Below are 18,903 nucleotides of genomic sequence, written 5' to 3' on the forward strand. Positions count from 1 at the left end.
GCACTCTGCAAGGAAAAAGAATTCTTGCCAGGCCTTGTTTAACACGCCTCTGCTCCACCACAGCAGCAGAAATGCAGCAATGCCCTGAACAGTCAAAGATTTTTGCTGTTTCAGTACTTGGCACCAGAGTCTTTGGTCTAGTCTCACTGACAAGTGCTCCACAGAGTAGTTCCACTGAAAGTTCTGATATCAGACTAGAGTAGATGAGTATAAGATATATACAAGATCTATACGCCATACAGCATTGCTCCTAGTTATACTGTGATAAGGAGGGCATCATCGTTCAAAAGTTTTTTAAAAATTTACAACAAAGGAAGATATCCAACTTTTCTTCAGGATGATCTGAAGGATGCCCAGTAGCCAAGGGTATTCTCAGTCAGAAGTTGATGTCTAATTTAGCTGTTTGTAGGCTACATAGAAATCTTTCCCTTATATAAAAAAAAAAAAGTAGATAGGCAAGGGGAAAATGGCTGCCAGCCATCAGCACTTACTATTTCTATTAGAATCATACAGCACACAAATGGTTCATATTTTAGAGGACAAATGAATACCTTTACAAAACAGGCCTAGGAAATAAGTTCTAATGCTAAAATTGTTTATGGACTGTGTATAATGAAGATCAGACTCAGTTAAAAGAGGAAAAAAATCAAGGTTGCAGGCTTGGGATGGGGGAATGTTACAAGAAAAATATCATTTTTTTATTTTACTTTAAATGAAAGTTGAGTAGATTCCTTCTTTTTCCAAAGGATTTCTCTCTCTTACTCCCAAAATGTCCTCATCTCTCAGCAGTATACATGAAATTTATGTATTTTAAAGCATTTTAAAACCGCTGAAGTGTTTGACATCAGATTCTTTAGGTACTGGATTCTACGTTTCAATCATGTAAACTGCTTAACCTAAATTCCAAACAAGCTTTACAGGCTCATTTGTACAGCACCATTTCCAGTCCACATATCCAGGGGCTGCAAAACCTGCCTAGTGGGCAATGGAGACTGAAATCCACAACCACATGGCAAAGAAAGTTAAAATTCATCTGGCTCCATGAACGCTCGTATGCTGTAATCATCAATAAAACTTAGCCTTTGAACAGGTACCACCACTACGTGAGTTTTCACAGGTTTTTCCTAATTATAAAAAAAAATATGATAGTGTTTTCAGTCTTTTTTTGGCACACACTGATGTATATTAGCAATAGCAGAAATCCAGTCAGGAATTATCTTTGATGGTTAAGTCAGCATTCTAGATCATTGAAGCATGCTGACCTCTTTAGAGCTCCTTAAGTTAGGTCAAAAAGTTTTGCTCAGCAAACACTATACAGCTTCAGCTACACACTTACTCATCCTTTCCTCATCATGCCATGAACTAGTTAGCTCCTTCTTGCATGGCTCTCTGAAAATGCTCCTTTACAGCTGGAGCTTTATTTTCTACCACAAATCAATTCATTGCACTGCCATCACACATGGCTTCTGTTCTGATGACACTGAGCACGTTGTAAAGTTTTATTCAGAGAGCTAAAAGGATTTAATCAAGAGTTATGGGTTTGGACTGTATGTATACAAAATGGCAGTCATCTAGTTTACTGTTGCTGATTTATTCACCTTGCTCTATATAAAATATCATGTACATGATTTCTTCCGTTTCTTCTGTATACACATTTACCACAAATGACCATTTATAGTTTTCTTGCCATGAGCTGAAGTCTTTCTTCCCTGCTATTTTCCCATTGATGAACCAAGTGATCTTTGATCTTCTTTTTCCTTCTGAAACAGAAGTTCAGAAGGGAGTCTTCCCACTTATCCGTCTCCCAATAGTTACTAATAAGAGATTTCTCAGCACTCACAAGTATTATCATTACTTCATATCATAACTGAGCTCCAAACTTATACGAATTAAAACCCAGGAATGTTCATTACTTTTCTGCCTATATTTGCCTGTAGAAAAAGTGGGGGAAGGAAAATTGTAAGAGTAGAAATTCATAGCACAGAAAAGGAAATGATAACTTGAGAACCAAAACAGTTGAGCCTAAATCCTATCAAAAAGGTAAGTCAAATGCATTTAGGTGCAAATTTCACTTCAGTGTAATTGCTCCCCCGTCCACGACCTCATAACTTGGTTCATGAAGCATTTTCACCATCAGCACGACAACAGAAGTCCAATAAAAACTTAGTCTGATTATTTTAAGGTTGAAAGTTGTTCTCATTAGAAAGCTGGGCCAGGAATCTTGCTCTGTAGAGAGAGGAGTGTTTTACAAGACCATTTGAAAAACTCTGAGAAGCAGAGAAGTTTTCAGGCACAAATGAAAAGATTCTGACCTCCCATGCTTGTCTGCTTTTTTTCAGTTTTATTACTCTAACTATTACCACCTCCTGCAAACTTGGCTTCCAGACCTACACATCTAGGTATATTCATTTATGCCTGTATGGACTGAACAGACTTGTGCTAAATCTAGACTTACATACAAAAAGAGGATGGAGCCAAGTACATAATTTAGCCACCAATTTCATCATTGCTAAAGTTGGCCTTGTTCTAGCTTAAGCTTAAATAAGCAATGAATATATCATAATCGCTCAATAAATAACTGGAACTGTATTAAATTTTTGATGTATCAACATATTGTATAAAAACATTTAGTAGCAAAAACTTGCATGCTACCAAGGTTTTATTAATAGCTTTAGGCTCTAATGAACTTAGGATGTGGCTAAAAAAGAAGAAGCTGTAGTTTAGACTTACCTGTTTTTAATTTTTTCAAACTAACAAAATTCAAACTTGAACCTTAATGTTGTAAATATTTACATTCTTCAAGTAACGTGTTCTAGAAACCAGTCTAATCACAGGCAAAAAACTAGGTATGTTGGAGATGAGGCCTAAAAAAATCAAATAAGTAAACCTAAAGAACAGTGATATAAGGGATTAAAAACATAGATCTCATAATACAATGGCTAGGGAAAGAAATCTTACAACACTAGTTCATACAAAGCTCACATCACAAGGAAAGCTGACAGTGTTTATTGTCATTTACTTTATAGAACTGATTTACTATATATTCATTGTACGAACAAATTATTTAAACTGATATAATGTTGTTTCAAGTTTCAGCTGTTGCCATTCAGATTTCTTTATCAGGGATAATTTTGTTAGCTAAGAAATAAAATTGTACTTTGAAAGCTTGATAGCAAAAGCATCACTTCCTGTAACATAAAACATGACTTAACCATTAACACACAAGTAAAATACCTAACTCATTTGGACATTCTGTCATGAAAGGAATAGATTAGCTCTTGGATCCTCAACTGAGCCCTAATAACTCCTTAGCAAATAAGCAATGATCAGTTTGTCAAAATGAGTTGTTCCTAAAATGTACTGACACTAACTACTTTATCTCACTACCAGTGGGCACTGATACAGTGAATCTGAAATGAAACCTGCAGCAGACTTTAAAAGCATACTTTCTATTCAAAAATACACTCCAAACACCTGTCATTAGATTAAATGTCATTTGCTACCTAACAGACAAGGCCTTCATCTAGTCCCACCTCCCTTTGTTTTCTTCTAAGGGTTACAATACAGAGAATTTCTTTAAAGTACATGTTTCCAACAAGAAAAGAAAAATGGTAATAAATAAAGCAAACCTGAAATAGGGCATTTCACAGTTGTATTATGATCCCTTGTAGTATTTGAATTGTTCTTGAGCTAACTAGAGTCCTGTGCTCAAGACACTGGACTTCTTAAGGATTGAGATACTGAGTAACTGTCCAACAACATGACTGGTGCCATCCTTGGCCAGCCACTGGTACAGCTCTAAAGGGAATTTTAGGAACAGTTGAAGTCAAAGTTGGTAACCCATCATAAATATTACTGTATTATGAGCTCACAGCCTATAAATCCCTCCCAAGTGCCATATCCCTATGGGAAAGAGCATGCAAACTTCCATATGGTGGTTATATATCATGTGACTTTTTAAAAGGCATACTATAATTCGGATTTATTTACTGTTCTCTCTCTTCGTATCTGTAAACAAAGAAAAGCTTAAAAGGTTACATTCCTTTATATTCCTTGTTTTGTTATGTAAACTGAAAGTTTAGCCATGCAAATATCTGTCATCTGCACTTTATTCGTGGTACTTTCTCTTTCTTCTTTAGAAAATTAAATCCCCAGATGTGCCTGACTAAATAAAAGAGGAGGCTGAATCATCTCACTTTTCTGTGAAAGTAACAGAAAAAACAAGAGCTAAGAGTAAGGGGAGAATTTTGGAAACCAAAACAACTACAAAAAAAATTAAAGCATGTTGAACATCAACCATATCCTAAACAGGTTTCTGGGTTTGCCATAACAAATAACAAAGCAAAAAGTAAACTAAAATGCCATTTACTTTTGATTTAATTCATACAAGCTTTAATTCATGAGAAGCATTTAAAGGACATCAAACAATTTGTACAATTGGTATCCAGGACAAGCCACGTATAAAAAGCTGTTTGAACATGTGTTAAGGAACAAAATCAATTTCTTCAAAGTTTTTTACTTTTTTCCCAGATCTCTAACAATAAATATATATTTAAATATTTTTGTTTCAGGCAGGAGCTGAAGGGCAGTGCAGGAGAGTCTGCACCTGGCCTTGTCCTGCTGCACTGCGCAGCAAGGCCTGTAGTGACTGCCACTGGCCCAGAGCCTCCTGTACACAGATGTCAGGCTGGGGGGCAAGACAAGGCTCTGGCCCCAATGCCTCAGCAGCTGGAGGAGCAAGGCCAGGCCGGCCAATCTCCAGCCTCAGTCAGAAGGCCAGGGGTCACCCAGGCCAAGTTCAAGCCAGAATGTCAAGTAAGAGTAAGATGGGTGGCCAAGTTGAGCTGCTTTGCAGTTCTGTGTTCTCCAAAACTCTTTTCAGAGGGCTGGCCGTGAGCACAGAGAGCTCAAGCCTCACAAGGGACAGTTGAGAAGGACATTTCAGGACCCAGCACTTTTCATCCTCTACCATATTTCCCACAGGAAAGAGAACGTAGCATATAGGCTAGAGGAGTCACAGCCTCTTTAATTGGAAAAGTGAGTCTTCTGCTAAATCATACACAACCAGAGAGACTGTATGACTTTCCTGAATGTACACACACATAGACATCTAGCCTGACATCTAATTTTAGGTATTTACTAGGCTGAGACCCAGCGTTATCATAAGTATCACCTCATCCTTCTACTGCAAGAGAATCACCTGCTGACACCATCTAGACATATGGATGAGGCATTTTGCCCATACTGACTTGAAACCTTTATCTCACTTTTTTCCAGAATACTTTTTAAACACTCTGAACTTTTTGTAAAAACAAAACTGAACATTTCTAAGTTTTCTACACTGATTTCTAGTGGTTTCACTCCTGCTTCAAAGGTCTGTAATTAAAATAGATTTGCTTGCTTGTACCCATCTCCCAGTGAATTTTTAGCCCACTGGCACAAAAAGATGTCTTACAGATACCTTAAGTATATTTCAAGTGAAGAAATCCTTCATTTAAACCCAGATGAGAGTAATAAAAAGTGGTAATAAAATCAATTCAGCATATTTCATGTATCATCACTGCTGTCAGATCAAGATTTAGCTGGGCTGGAGAGGGACACGGGGTACAGAATAAAAGCTTTGATTTGGTTACCATAGAGTGTGCTTTCTCTGGGGAAAACAGACGAGCAGAACTTGATCCTGTTTCTCTTTGGGCACTTGGGAGCCAACTGTTCATTCTGCCCCTTCTTTGAAATTAATTAGGAATTTAACGTGAGGAACAAACAGGGGTTCTTCGTATAAGCAGCTGGCCAGAGAGACACAAATCATGGCTGTTATGGGTCAGTTGACATGGAAAGAACATCCCTGGCAACTTGTTCCTTTTGCATGAAGGGAAGGGAGGAGTGTAACAATGGCCCTTAATTAGGTACAGATAGAGAATTTGCTTGTTTTTCTTTTCCATCCCTGGAGGTACAAGACAATAGAGTTCAGCCAATTTATTTTTTTTCCCTCACTCAGATATGGTGGTTTGAAATAAAACTAGATGTTTTAAGTTACCAGTCTTGGACTAAGAGATTTTACAAGGAGTTATAATCTTTAAGAGACTGCAGAAGAAATTCCTGAAGACAAGAAAGATTGGAAAGTCCAGGGACTCTGACACTCAAGCTGCAGCAGTACACAGAGGACAGGGAAGACAATTCATGGCTATCTATTCCTCCACTCTGTCAGAGGTTACCATCCACACAGAAGTGGCAGAACAGGTGGAGCATCTACTCCTCAGCTGAGCCAGTTCAGGCTGTCATATTAATGCAGTTGCCATCAGCTCCAGTTTACATTACTATGTGAGACTGAACTACAGCAGCAGAGAGCTCTGTCTGATTCATGATCCCTGGTGGAGTTAGCTGCAGTGGCTAAAGAGACTGCCTCCCCCACACCTCTTCAGCCAATGCAGCCACATCTCACAGGGACTGTGAATCAGAGTCTGGAGGGAATAGATTAGGAAAAAGAAGATATAAGACAGGAAATAGGGAAGAAGACGAAAGCAAATAAAGAAGGGCAGGAAAGGAAAGAGCATTAGTAGACAAACATTATTAACATGCCAAGAGGGAAAAAAGGGATAGGAATTTGTCAGGGTCTCTCAAAAGCCTAAATTTAAATGGGATAGGAAGCTGAGACTCCTCTAATCCATTAACCTCAAAGTCAGTGGTTACCTTCAAGTTTGATCTCAACAAAGAGCCAGTAACAAACTCTGTGAATCAGTTCCAATTATGGAATTGTATAAAATATGGTAAGAAAAGCAAGTTTAAAAGCTTCAGTTGGGAATTTGGATATTCCAAGCTCCAGGGTGAAGGGGGGTTGCACCCTAAAGTGTTATTAATGTTAGCAAGGTCATACTGTATGGGCAAGTAAGAAGTATTCAAGTGATGCACAAGAGAAATTAGTGTCTCCAAAACACAGGGCAGCAGACAATGGTTTAGTAGGAAGAAAGACAAACTCCCCTCTTGTTTGAATTAATGAATGAGAAATAAGCAGGCTCCGGGGAAGTCTTTCAATCAGAATGACTCGAAAAGTGTATACAGACCAAACACAGTAAAGGAATCCATCAGCTTCAGGCTCTATTCAGTGAATGTAACCTGAAATCATAAAGACTTAGTGAAAACCAGAGACCTTGGTTATAAACACTGCCAGGCATTTGCCAACTTGTCAGTTTAGTCATACAGAGTAAAGAAAACCATCAGATCCAAATTAAGTGCTACTTAGGGAATATGTTGGAAGTTTTTTTCTTTACTTTCTGTTCATCTGTATCTACAAGCTTGCATATGTGCCATCTGTTCAGGATTTGTAAATAAATACTTACTTTTAGCTTAACTTGGCTTTTGTTAGGAGTTCTTTCAAGGAAAATGGTTGAGCCCTAAACTTGGGTATGACCCTCCTAAAAAATTGTCTTTTAGATTTGTGAGGTGACCACCCAGCCCTACACACTCCAGTACATGTCTGTGGTTCTGTTTCAGGCTGTGCCTGAGAGCTGGCAAAGGAGTTTGAATGAATATGTGCCTTTGGGTGACTACTGATGGCCAGGATAGCTCTCAGGCATGCGGCAAGACAATGAGCCTGTATTTCAAGGGTCTCATGGGACATGTAACATTGATAAAAATTGAAACAACATGCTAAAAAGGGGAGAGAAATATGGGATGTGCTGCATCAGAGCGTAAAAAGTGTCCACGTCCTTGACAGAGCCAGAAGTTGGCCTAAAACTGAATCAGAAGAAATAGAACCAACCTGTGTTACTGTAGACAAAATTTAAGGATAGAAATGTGAAAATCGAAAGCAGCAAAATAATATTATTTTAAAAAAAAAAAAAAAAAAGCAGATGATAAGTAAGCCACAGAGACATCACTAGAAGCAGAGCATAGGAGATGAATGGAACTGACAAACACCACCAGTTGGCTGAGATGAAAGGACGTAGCCAGAAGAATAGGAGCTGCTTTCCAACTCATAAAGCCTGTAATTCACAGCTGCGAAGAAGGATCCTTCTGCAGCTTTGTGCAGCTTCCACAAAGTACCAAGAAACTGTTGGGTGTCTGTTTTATTCTTCTAGCTGAAGGAAGAAACCCTGTCCATTTTCAACACTGTAGACCAGGCCTCACATTAAATAACAATCTGGTTTAAAACGTTTTATTAAGAAAAAAAATTAATTATTCTAGTGATGAACAGCCAAAAACCCCAAGAGCTTCAAAGAACAGAACACTATAAGTTCTCTAGAAGCATTTGCTACATGGTATACCAGTGCCAAGAAGAGAACTGAGATCTTAGGTAGGAGATGATGCAATTATTATTCTCCTGAAATTAGTTTGGAGCAGGGTATCCTGAATTCTTAGGAAGCAGTTCTCTTACATGTGGAAATGATGACATGTTCAGGCGTAGTCTCTCGAAAGGAAGGTAAGAAAAACTTAGGAATAGTTACACATTCAGTCAGCACAATTAGCGCAACATAGGCAATCAGCTGCTCTGACTAGAGAGGACATCACAGAATGGGGCACGTGGTATCAAGCTGCTGGGGAAAATAGAAAGCCCTGTACTGATGATAAGAACAGTTCTCCAATAGTAGGAAAGTAAAGAGGGCCGGCAGAGGCAGGTGAAAAAAAGAGAAGGATGGAGAAGAAAGAGAAGAGAAGAAAAAGTCAAAGAGTAACGGAACAGAAGCCAAGTAATGGGGAACAAAGCCTGGAAAGTGGAAAAAACAGGAAAACCTCTTAAGAAAAATAATTCTAATCACCTTGGATACTCTGAATGAGGTATTCTGTTTTCTGCATGGCCAGTACTAAAGGAGAGCCAGTAAGCTCACTAGAGATGTGGGGTGGGCAGGAAGAGACAGGGAACTCTGCCAGAGAAGCCATGCTTGCCAGTTCTGCAGGTAGGCGGAGGGATCCTTCAATTGAGCATAGCCTGGATCCAAGCAATTGCTTCTGTTGCAGCCGTGCTCTCTGCAGTCTCTGAAAGTTACTGTCACACAGTGTCACACAAGGCACTAGCAAAAACCATCATAAACCAGCACATTTCCTAGCTTAGTTGGTTTACTTGGACCCAGACAAGGTCTTTAAAGTATATTCCCATTTTTCCAGTATGCTATTGCAACAGCCACATTGGTTCTGCTCAGAAGGTGTATGTATGCTTAACCCATGCTGTATGCAAGCAACTAAATTGCTTCCAGGTGACCCCTACAGTCATAGTCAGATGTCACTCTCCCTAAGCTAACCTGCCAGCTCCACACTTTTATGTCTCCAAATCTCTTATAAAGTCAGTCCACGGTCTGGATAAATCACCACTAAAAGTCAACTGCAGTAAGAACTGAATGCTCACCTACCACTTCGTGCATACATCTTAAAGAGTATGAATGTTGGCAGGAAGTAACTATTCTCTTTCTTCTGCTAGTTGCTGAATGGCATAATACAGTCTTGTTTCCCTTCCAAAAAGTGCCCATTGTTCTGACAGTGAATTTATTTCAACCAAGAAGTGACACTTTTGTACAAGAGAACCATAAGATTTGAGTGGTTCAGGGGCATGGCTGGAAAAATACAATTCCTACTCAGTAAGCATTAGCCCTTTTCTACTTCTTTCCTTCCTAAAATTTACAGCCACTTCTATCCACCTTTCATCTGCTCAGGAAAAAAATACGGAAAGAGCCTTTTCGTATGTTCTTCACTTAAACAAAACCATGCTTTCACAGTCAAAGAGATTGATACCCTACTACCAAGATAATAGGTGAGTTGTGAGTCCAAAAGTTCCCCTGCTGTGTGCTTACCATTCATGGGTGGTCGAAGCTGTAACTGAGCTACCTCGCCATGGTGCAGCAAGAATTTAGAGATTTATTTTATGCAATTGGCATTCTATTTATACTTCTTGGTGCACTGTATCTCAGAGTGCATTACAGAGTATTTAGTCACCATGTACTGTACCTACAGCACAGTTTCACCACAGCCATTTAGCATATAAGAAGGGGAAAGATGGGAGAAAAAGAGGTGGTTTTATTCTGTAAAACTTAATTCTTATTTGATTACAAAACAGTTTAGTATTCTGATCATCTTCCTTTTACTTCTAACTCAGATCAAAATCTTCTCACTCATTGCATGTTTTCTCTTCAGCATCCCAGTTATTTTTGTCTTGACTTTCAGAAAGATAACCCTTGCTTTCAGTCATAACACCCAATAATTTACCCATGCCATAAGTTCTCTTCCCTTCTCCACTAACCATTTTTCTCGTTTGCTCTGTGGCTATCCCTGTCCAGATAGGGACCACACAGGACCTGTTCTCTCTTCATGCAACCTCCACTTTTTCTGGAAAACACTAAGTTAATGGATTAGAAACATCCACAATAGCTTCCTGTGCAACTTGTCTTTTAGTTTTGGCCTGTGAGCTAAACTGCAACTCCCCAAAGTAAAGCTTTCCTATCTGTGCCTTGTAACAAGCATTCTTAACATCAGGGAAAAACAAACAAACAAAAAAAAATGTAATACTTATTCTCAGCTTTCAAGATGACAAAGTTCTCTTCTGAGCTTAGACTGGGATTTGTGCAAGAGAAAAATGCTCCTGCCCATGCTTTATAATCACAACTATTGTTTTTAAAAGGCTGGCTGTATCCCGCCCAGAGCAGCATGCTGATGGTTCATGCAGCATATTTACAATGCCAAGACTTTTCAACAGATTATATTCCCCTTAATATGGTCAGAATTCAGAGCACTACCCCAATAAAGCTCCCTTTACTCTCCCTCTGGGTTTGACAAATGAGAAAGCACAGCCTCTGCCTGTGCAGAGGTGGCAGGCCCAAACAGCTGCAGAGGAAAGGAGCTGGCACAGCTGCAAAAGGGCAAGGAGGGTCAGGTGAGCTAAAAGTGGTGTTAAGCTAGGGGTTGCTAGGTTTCTCTAAAGTACAGATTGTGTGATAGAAGGGCAATTTGCTTCCTTTCTTCAAAGCAATGGCCAGCATCCAATCACTGTAATGTGCTCGCCTGTTTACAGCCCTACAACAAAGAAAATAATCTGTGAAGCCAAAAGTACAGAGAAAATGCATTGTGCTTCAACAGTTTGTGTGGTTCCCCAGCAAGACAACTATACATCTCAGGCTCATCTCATACTATTCACCATGAATGCTGCTTGGCCCACTGTGGGCAGCTCCGACACATACAATATTCAAGACGACTGCTGGTGTCTTGCTTTCTTTTCTGTTTGACTTGCTTGTTATGTATACTGCACATCAGCAGAAATTTAAGATCAACCTCATTCAGTTTATTCCATATCACAATGATCATCACCGTTATTTTAATTATGTCACCTCCAAAGAAAAAAATCACATAGCATCTAAATTCAGCAGCACCCTGATACGGTTACTGATGTTTAACAGTCAATAAAAAGATAATTGTGTGAACTTCAAAAAAAAAAATCACTAACCAGAAGTATCCCAAATAAACATCGTAATTTGAGTGAGTCACAAGCCCTTATGTTTTATAGAGTAAAGGGCAATCAAACCATTAAATTTCCCTTTTCATCTGTTTATCCCAAAGAGAAAAAGCAACATATACACAACTTCTGTTCATTTCACTTTCTAATAAACAAGGAACTGATGCAATGACTCTATAAGCTGGAAGGAAGGAGCATGCAGTATTGCAAATTCAGCAAAGCTTGAGAAGCTTAGGTTGGTGGACGTTGTTCCGTACAACTGTATGTGGCTAAATTTTCCAGAAACTAACAAACAGCCAGTAAAATGAGTTTGTATCCAGATACACTTGGCTCAGCAGGCTGTGGTTTAGCCCCATAAGTAAACTCAGATTTGACGTGGGTTAAAATAAAATAGTCCTTGGCAACCAGTCATGGTAACTGAAATCTTGCTCTTAGAGGACTGGTTAAGAGGGTCCAGATCCAATTCTTCCCCAGTCATTGCAGCTGGAACAGACCTGGTCTGTCAGTGCCCAGCTCCATCAATCCAACTTGTCTGATGTGTCTGAGTTTCACTAAGAAAACAAAGTAAGGGAGCCCTGAGACACACAGACATAACATAAATAAAAAATAATATAAAAAAAAACATTCACATTTCCAACTGTCCACACATTCTCAAGAACATTGCACCTATGTTATATTACTCAGCATGTGGTTTCAATTGTAACAACAATGCACATTTGTTCAACTGCATGCTGGCTGCTAACTACACTGCTAGCTGTGTTTAAACACAGCACAGCCTATGACTGCCTTTCAGGGGTCAAGTGTCTGGCATGCTCCTGCTATGTTATGCTCGGTATAATCTTATAGATTACCTAGGCAACAGACCCAGACTCTTTGATGTCATGAAGGTGTATGTATATACAGTATGCACATACTGTGTATTTTTCACAAGGTAGAAGGTCCAGGAAAGAGGGTGCTGGGGAAAAAAGCAAGCAAGTAAAAGAAAATTTGACATCTATACAGGTCTTTCCAGCACTTATTCCCTTTGCATCAGATTTACTAAAATAAATAATGATTTCATGCTCTCCTAAAACTGATTTATTTTTTTTTAACATCGTGAATTCAGGATATTGCCAACAATCTCACTAATAGCTGCTGAATCTTTACAGCAGGGGCAAGTAGAAATCAATAGACCTCACATAAAATGCATACCCAATTTACAACTACATTGTTGAACTTAGCAAGAAAGGAGCATGGCATCACTGACCTGCTAGGAAAATAATTTAGTGCATGTTTTATAAGTGTACAGGTGTACATATTTTTTAGGTGTACAGTTATTACAGACCTTTCCTAACTAGTTGATGCTTTATACTGAAGTTTCTTCAAATGCTTCATTATACATCCAAATATCCATATGTATATGTAAGCTTATACAACTTGTATTTTTAATAAAACCTTGCGGGTATGCATTTGTCTTCAAAAATATCTTGACCTCACATTTTGGAATGGGGACTTGAAATTAAACAAGATGGCCAACATATGTGACAGCATAATCAAAAACTTCACTGTGATACCTGCACAGAAATCAGAGCACTGCCATCTATCTCAAGTGTGATATTTTCTAACATTTCAATGTTAGCAACATTTCAATCTTAACAACATTATTTTTGCATGGCAAGGAGAGAGGGTTGTTTACAGAACTAAACAGTTTGAACTGATTATTCAGGACACTTTTTTTTTTTTTTTTAACTCTTTTGCTCTGGAAAACAACTTTTGAGTGCATCATTCTCTGGTTGTTACATCACAAAAATTTGGCATGGAAAAAGTTTCTAACGCAAGTAGACTTTTAATGAGTGAAGCCATTAAAAATTTCATAAAAAGAAAAAAAAGAAAACCCAAAGCTATTTAAAGATTTTATGCCCATCTCAATTGTAAAATATTCCATCCTGTTCTTCCTACCCCACAGGCTTTGGGGCTTGACATGGCCACCACGACGGTGCCACAATTCACAACCACACCCCAAGCTCTCCTGGTGCCACTTAAGGAGCTGCACAGAGATGGTGGCACGAGTGATGGTCAGGGGCTCTGTTTATATTTAAACTTACACTAAATGTTTCCAATGAAAGCCCCAGAACACAAGGATATTTTAAAGGTTTATTCATCTCTGAAGAATGTTTTTTTGGTAACAAAGACATTTTTTCTTCAAGAGCCTTGTATATAAAACCTGAATACAACAGGAGCTCTTGTTTTGCTAACATTTCTTGTCTCATGGGTAGAAAGAATATAAACTTGATGGAGTTTATACGTGATGAAGTATAAACTCTATCAACATTTGAGATGGAAAAAAAAAAAAAAAAAAAAAAAGAATTTTCTTACTTTCACACTTCTTAGGATATTCCCTCAGATTTACTCCATTTATCTTTTCCACCTCAGCCTGCCATCCAGAAAGAAGCCTTCAGTCTGTGAAAGTCTGCAGATCTCCTGTAGAGCAGGGGTCTAGGGGAGAGGGAAAAAAACAGGGGGGGGGGAGGGAGAGAGAGAGAATAAGAACCAAGATGAAAGTTCATTACTAAAGCAAACATGTCTGCTCATTGCTATTACATATTACAGATAAACCTCTGAGAAATGGACAGTTAGTGCATGCATATGGTGGCTGTTATTGTCATCTTCTCTGATAACTGATAATAACCGGGCACTCCAATTGCTCTTGCAGTGGGTGAGGTGGCTGGTGGGGGGAATTAATATCCAGCCAGAGTGAAAAATTAATGACTAGCTATTAGAGGAATTCAACTCTGTTATTCCTATTGCTCTAAAAGGTGAATAGAGTAGTTATAAATTAGCAGGTCTTGGCATGTCCAGCAATACTGTCATTTAGCCAAGCAGACAGAGTTTTAAATAGCCCAGAGCTCTGTCCGTGTTTTTTGCTTTCTAGGTGGCTCACTATGCACCCCTGTCAGACACTGCTGCATCAGAGTTTAAACAAGAGCTGTGGCACATTCTGCATTTCTGAAAGTCATGCTTGTTTTTACATATCCCAAAGAGGATTCAGGAGCCATAGTTTGGACCTGTATGCTTTTTCAAACTGACCTAAATATCCATGCAGACAAACAAATGGGAAAAAATGGGGAAATCTTACGGAGAAGCATTACTGCTTTTGAAGTTTGAAGGGAATTAGATGGCACAAGCACCTAAAGTTGTTCTGTATTACAAGTCTTTCATGTGGAAAAGCCATATTAAGACACTTCCACCTCCAGGTACTCCAAGACACTCAAGAGATATTACTGCTTTCTTAGTTGAAGCAAGTCAAAGAGGTATATGACTGGTTAGGATGCCAGGTAATATACTTTTGGTTTTATTCTTCACAAAAAGTTTTCTGCCTTTTAAACCACCTTATTTCAAAGATAAGGATATGGGTGGGGATTTGAAACAGCTTAAGATAATGCAAGACAGTACAGCTTTCTCAGTGGGTCATCTGCTCATGCTACTCCTACCATATTCCCACACGCCCACTGTCACCCTTGCATTTTCACTAATAATGCTGAAAAAAAAATATATCTGCAACAACAAGCAGTTTTCAGTCTGCCAGTGACTTTCACTGCAGCCACAGTCATGAGCCCTAACATATGGTTGTACTGGGTCTGGCTGGGATGTTAACTTTCCCTGCAGCAGCCCAACAGTGCTGCCCATACAGTGCCACCACAATGGTATGGGCAACATGAAGGAAGAAGATAACAAGTGTCATAGTGATGGTGAAATAATTCCTTCAGGCAGCAGAACATTTTCAGACGGCTTAAACTGATCTTAAATCTTTAGAGGACTAAAAACCAATTGGCAAAACTGAGGGGGCACATACATCCAGCAAGGGACAGAAATGAGTAGGGGCAGGGACTCTGAAAATAGCTGCACCCACAAGGATCTTGTAATGTGGAATCATAGCCTCACTACAGATGTCCCATTTATGGGGACTTATCCAGACAAAGAATAAAAACCACTGCTAGCTAATCTGAGGGGTTCAGACCAGCCCCAAGAGCTTTGATAGCACCCCAGGGAGTCAGCAAGAATCACCAAGTATGGAAATGGCAGAAATTGTACCATCATGTCACACAGCTGTCACAGTCCAGCCAACATGCAGAAAGATTTAAGAGAGGCAGAGAAGGCAAGGTAATAGGTAAGGCAAGGTAATAGAGGATAGATCAAACGGAGGTGGGGAGAAAGAAAATGCAGGAAAACAAGAACAACCTTTTTCTTTAATCCAGATAAAAGTATACTACAACATAGTAATGGTGGAGGAAGGGGGAGAGAAGCTCAATTTTGCATATGCCTTAATTATAGGCAGGTATTACAAACACCAAAAATCTGCTATACATCTCAAGGCTGGTGTTAGCAGCTCAGATGTACAATAACTCTCTCAAGCCAAAATAAGGCTCAGTTACATCAGGTCAACAAAATCAGGTTTACATGGGTCTAATGGTTGACAAGGTTGGTTCAGGGCCCGTAAAACTGACATACATTTCCCTACTGTGAGGTGTTTAGATCCTCTCCTTTAACAAATCAAGCACCTCTGGAAAGAAAATATTGTGATTTCTCTATTTACTTACTGCACTACCCTGTGGGTAATTCTTTTCATGTGCATATCAGCACCACTAACAAAATATTTTACATCTTCTGTAGCAAAAACTGACAAAAAGCAACAAGGGCAGTGTGATCTGGCAGACAGCAGTTATAGTGTTCCAACAAAGAGAAATGGGAGAATTTCAAGTAAACCTTGCATCTTTTTCCCCTTACAGTTTTATTCCTGAAAGATCAAAAGATGTATTTATCCTCTCCTACAGCCTCAACGATAAATCAACACACACGCAGCCATCTCCATCCCAGTGTAAATCCAGGACAACCACAAGGAACAACCAAAATCACTTCACAACCCATACATGTTTCCAAACTAGAAGAGCTTGTTATACTTTTTTACCTCTATGATCTACCTCCTGACAGAATTGGTCAATAAATCTGAAAGAGATTTTGTTACTTAATATGTTGAATAGCAGCTCTACATTTAATTGGCCAGGCAGTTACAGAGGTTTTCATGATTTGGGGTTTTCTCTTTTTACTTCCTTAGTAAACTAGGAGCAATCTTTCTCAACAAATAGAAAGTACATGAAAATTAAATCCGTCTGTTTCTAACAGAATAAGGAAATAAGAACGGATCCAACAGAACAGTTCATTTGCTAAATGCCAGCTATACCCAGCACCAGCAGCCTTCAAATTAAGTTCTAGTTCCAAGCAGGGGCTCAAAGAAAACCAGCTGCCTTCCTGCTAGAAATCCCAGTGCCCTGACTGGCCAGCCCAATGGTCTCTTTTCCTTGGTCAAATAGTAGCCGACCTGCTGCAGTTTCAGCCTGCATGTGGCTCATTGACATTTCCATTCTTTCAGTGAAGAACCAGACCAATCATAAGTATATTGTTTCATGCCAAATTACATTTCTCTGAAATAGAAATGTACTCTGATTTAGCTTTTAAATAGTAGTGCTGAGGTAGATACAAATGATACTTCATCAGTTCCTTTAAAAAACATCTTTTTTTTTTTTTTTCTTTAACAATTCCAAAATACATCATACATCTCCATCTTTTCCACTGGATTTTTCTCACATTTATTCTCTGCTGATAAAAAGACTTTTCTGGCGGCACTGTGCATAATGTCCTTACTCCATTGCCTCAGCTGATGGTGCAGCATCCCTCATTTATGTTAGTGCAATGTCTTTCACAAGTAATAAAGAAATCTTCTCACTTCTAGTGTCTCTGCTATTGAATTTCAACTATCTTTAAAATGTCACTGTTAATTTAGAGATGACAGCAGATACACCATCTGCCTCTGCTTGGTGTCTCTGCTTCCCTTCAGTAAGATAAGAGTAAAACTGCCTCAAGAGGATTTACAAAAACAATGATTTTGTTTATTGTTACCTTCATGACAGCATTCAACAATAGTCTTCCCCATCTTTGGCACGTGTCGCTCTAGATTAGATCAAGCATTCCTGATAATTCAATCAAGAGTCTTCATTACATCAACCGTGGACCAGAACTATCCCCATATCCCCTCCCTTCTTTGACATCCTGGGGCTTTATTCCATAAAAATAATCAGAATTAGCCCAGAGATCTAAGGTTAATGGACATGCTGGGCACACAAAGCATGTAAAAGTCACATTTTTCATTAAGGAACATTTGGAGCATGATTGATTTTCTGCTTGAAAAACTGCAAGACAACCATTTCCTCTTATCTTCTGGGGGAAAAAAATATTACAATTTCATAGCTTTCTAAACTTAAAGCTTATTAGACAAGATAGTAAGTAATTAGTGTTTGAGAATCCTTTGTCTGAAAGAGATGTCCTAACTCTGTCCTAACTGAAACCAGGACAAGATGATAGCAATTAATGCAAGAGAAAAAATATATTTTATTAGAATAAAACTAATCACATGTAATAAAACTTCACTGATCAAAATTTGCCATTTTAGAGAATGGCCAGTCTGTTTAAATACTGCATTAAGGATTCGTCTCAAACAAAATCTGAACCAACCACATGAAGAGACATGTCTAGAAGGAATATCCTATGATATTTCCAATAATGCAATACTCTGTGCTAAGTACCATGTTATACCATGCTACTGTGATATGCCCAGGTCCATCCTGTAATCAGGAAAATTCTTAATTCTCTATTTCATTGTTGACAGGGATCTTTTTAAATTATTCTATTTTTGCACCATGTTTATTTTTGTAGAAAAGGTAGTTCAAGCACTAGATTTTTTTAACACAGTGATTTTGTTCTTTTTCCATTGTTGAAAATTAGAAGTAAATAAAAGCAAGCTTTTCAGAAGAGCTATTCTCACAAGATATTTGGGGTTTATCAACTCAGTGTTTAGAACCCTTGAGAAGTCACACTCCTAAAGTATTTTATGCTTTGCATACAATTTATAGAACCTTTTTCCCCAAATGTATTTTCAGAGAGTAATTTTGTTTGGTTTCTGTCTAAAAGCATAAGCTGTCAACAGACAATGCAACATGAAAGGTGCTGTTCTATTTTCTACTATATTCACTGATGTGCCCAGCATATTTAAAAAAAATACTCAAGATTCTCAGTCTATTTCTCAAAGCAGGGTCAAACATAACTACTCTCTGTATCATGGGAGAAGTGATTATGTGGCAAGTCTCAAGTGCTAACTCCCTTCGTTCTCCATGTCTCTACAAAAGTTAAAAATAGTCATAAAGTATCTGCTGCTGCTCAGCCTTTCCAACAAACACCTAAAAGGCTACACCACTTTATAACCAGTAGGAACAGGAGATTTTGAGAATACCTCTGTTAAACAGGTTTGAAGAGATTTAAAATTCATTTGCTGCTTTATAGTTTTCTAGGCACATAACATGAGGTGGTCATTTGACAGAGTTGCAATTCCTACATTTTGCATTTAAGTTAACTTTAAGCACCTGCACACGAAGCTATCT

Source organism: Aythya ferina, assembly GCF_964211825.1.
Source record: "Aythya ferina genome assembly, chromosome: 4".
NCBI classification, from domain to species: domain Eukaryota; kingdom Metazoa; phylum Chordata; class Aves; order Anseriformes; family Anatidae; genus Aythya; species Aythya ferina.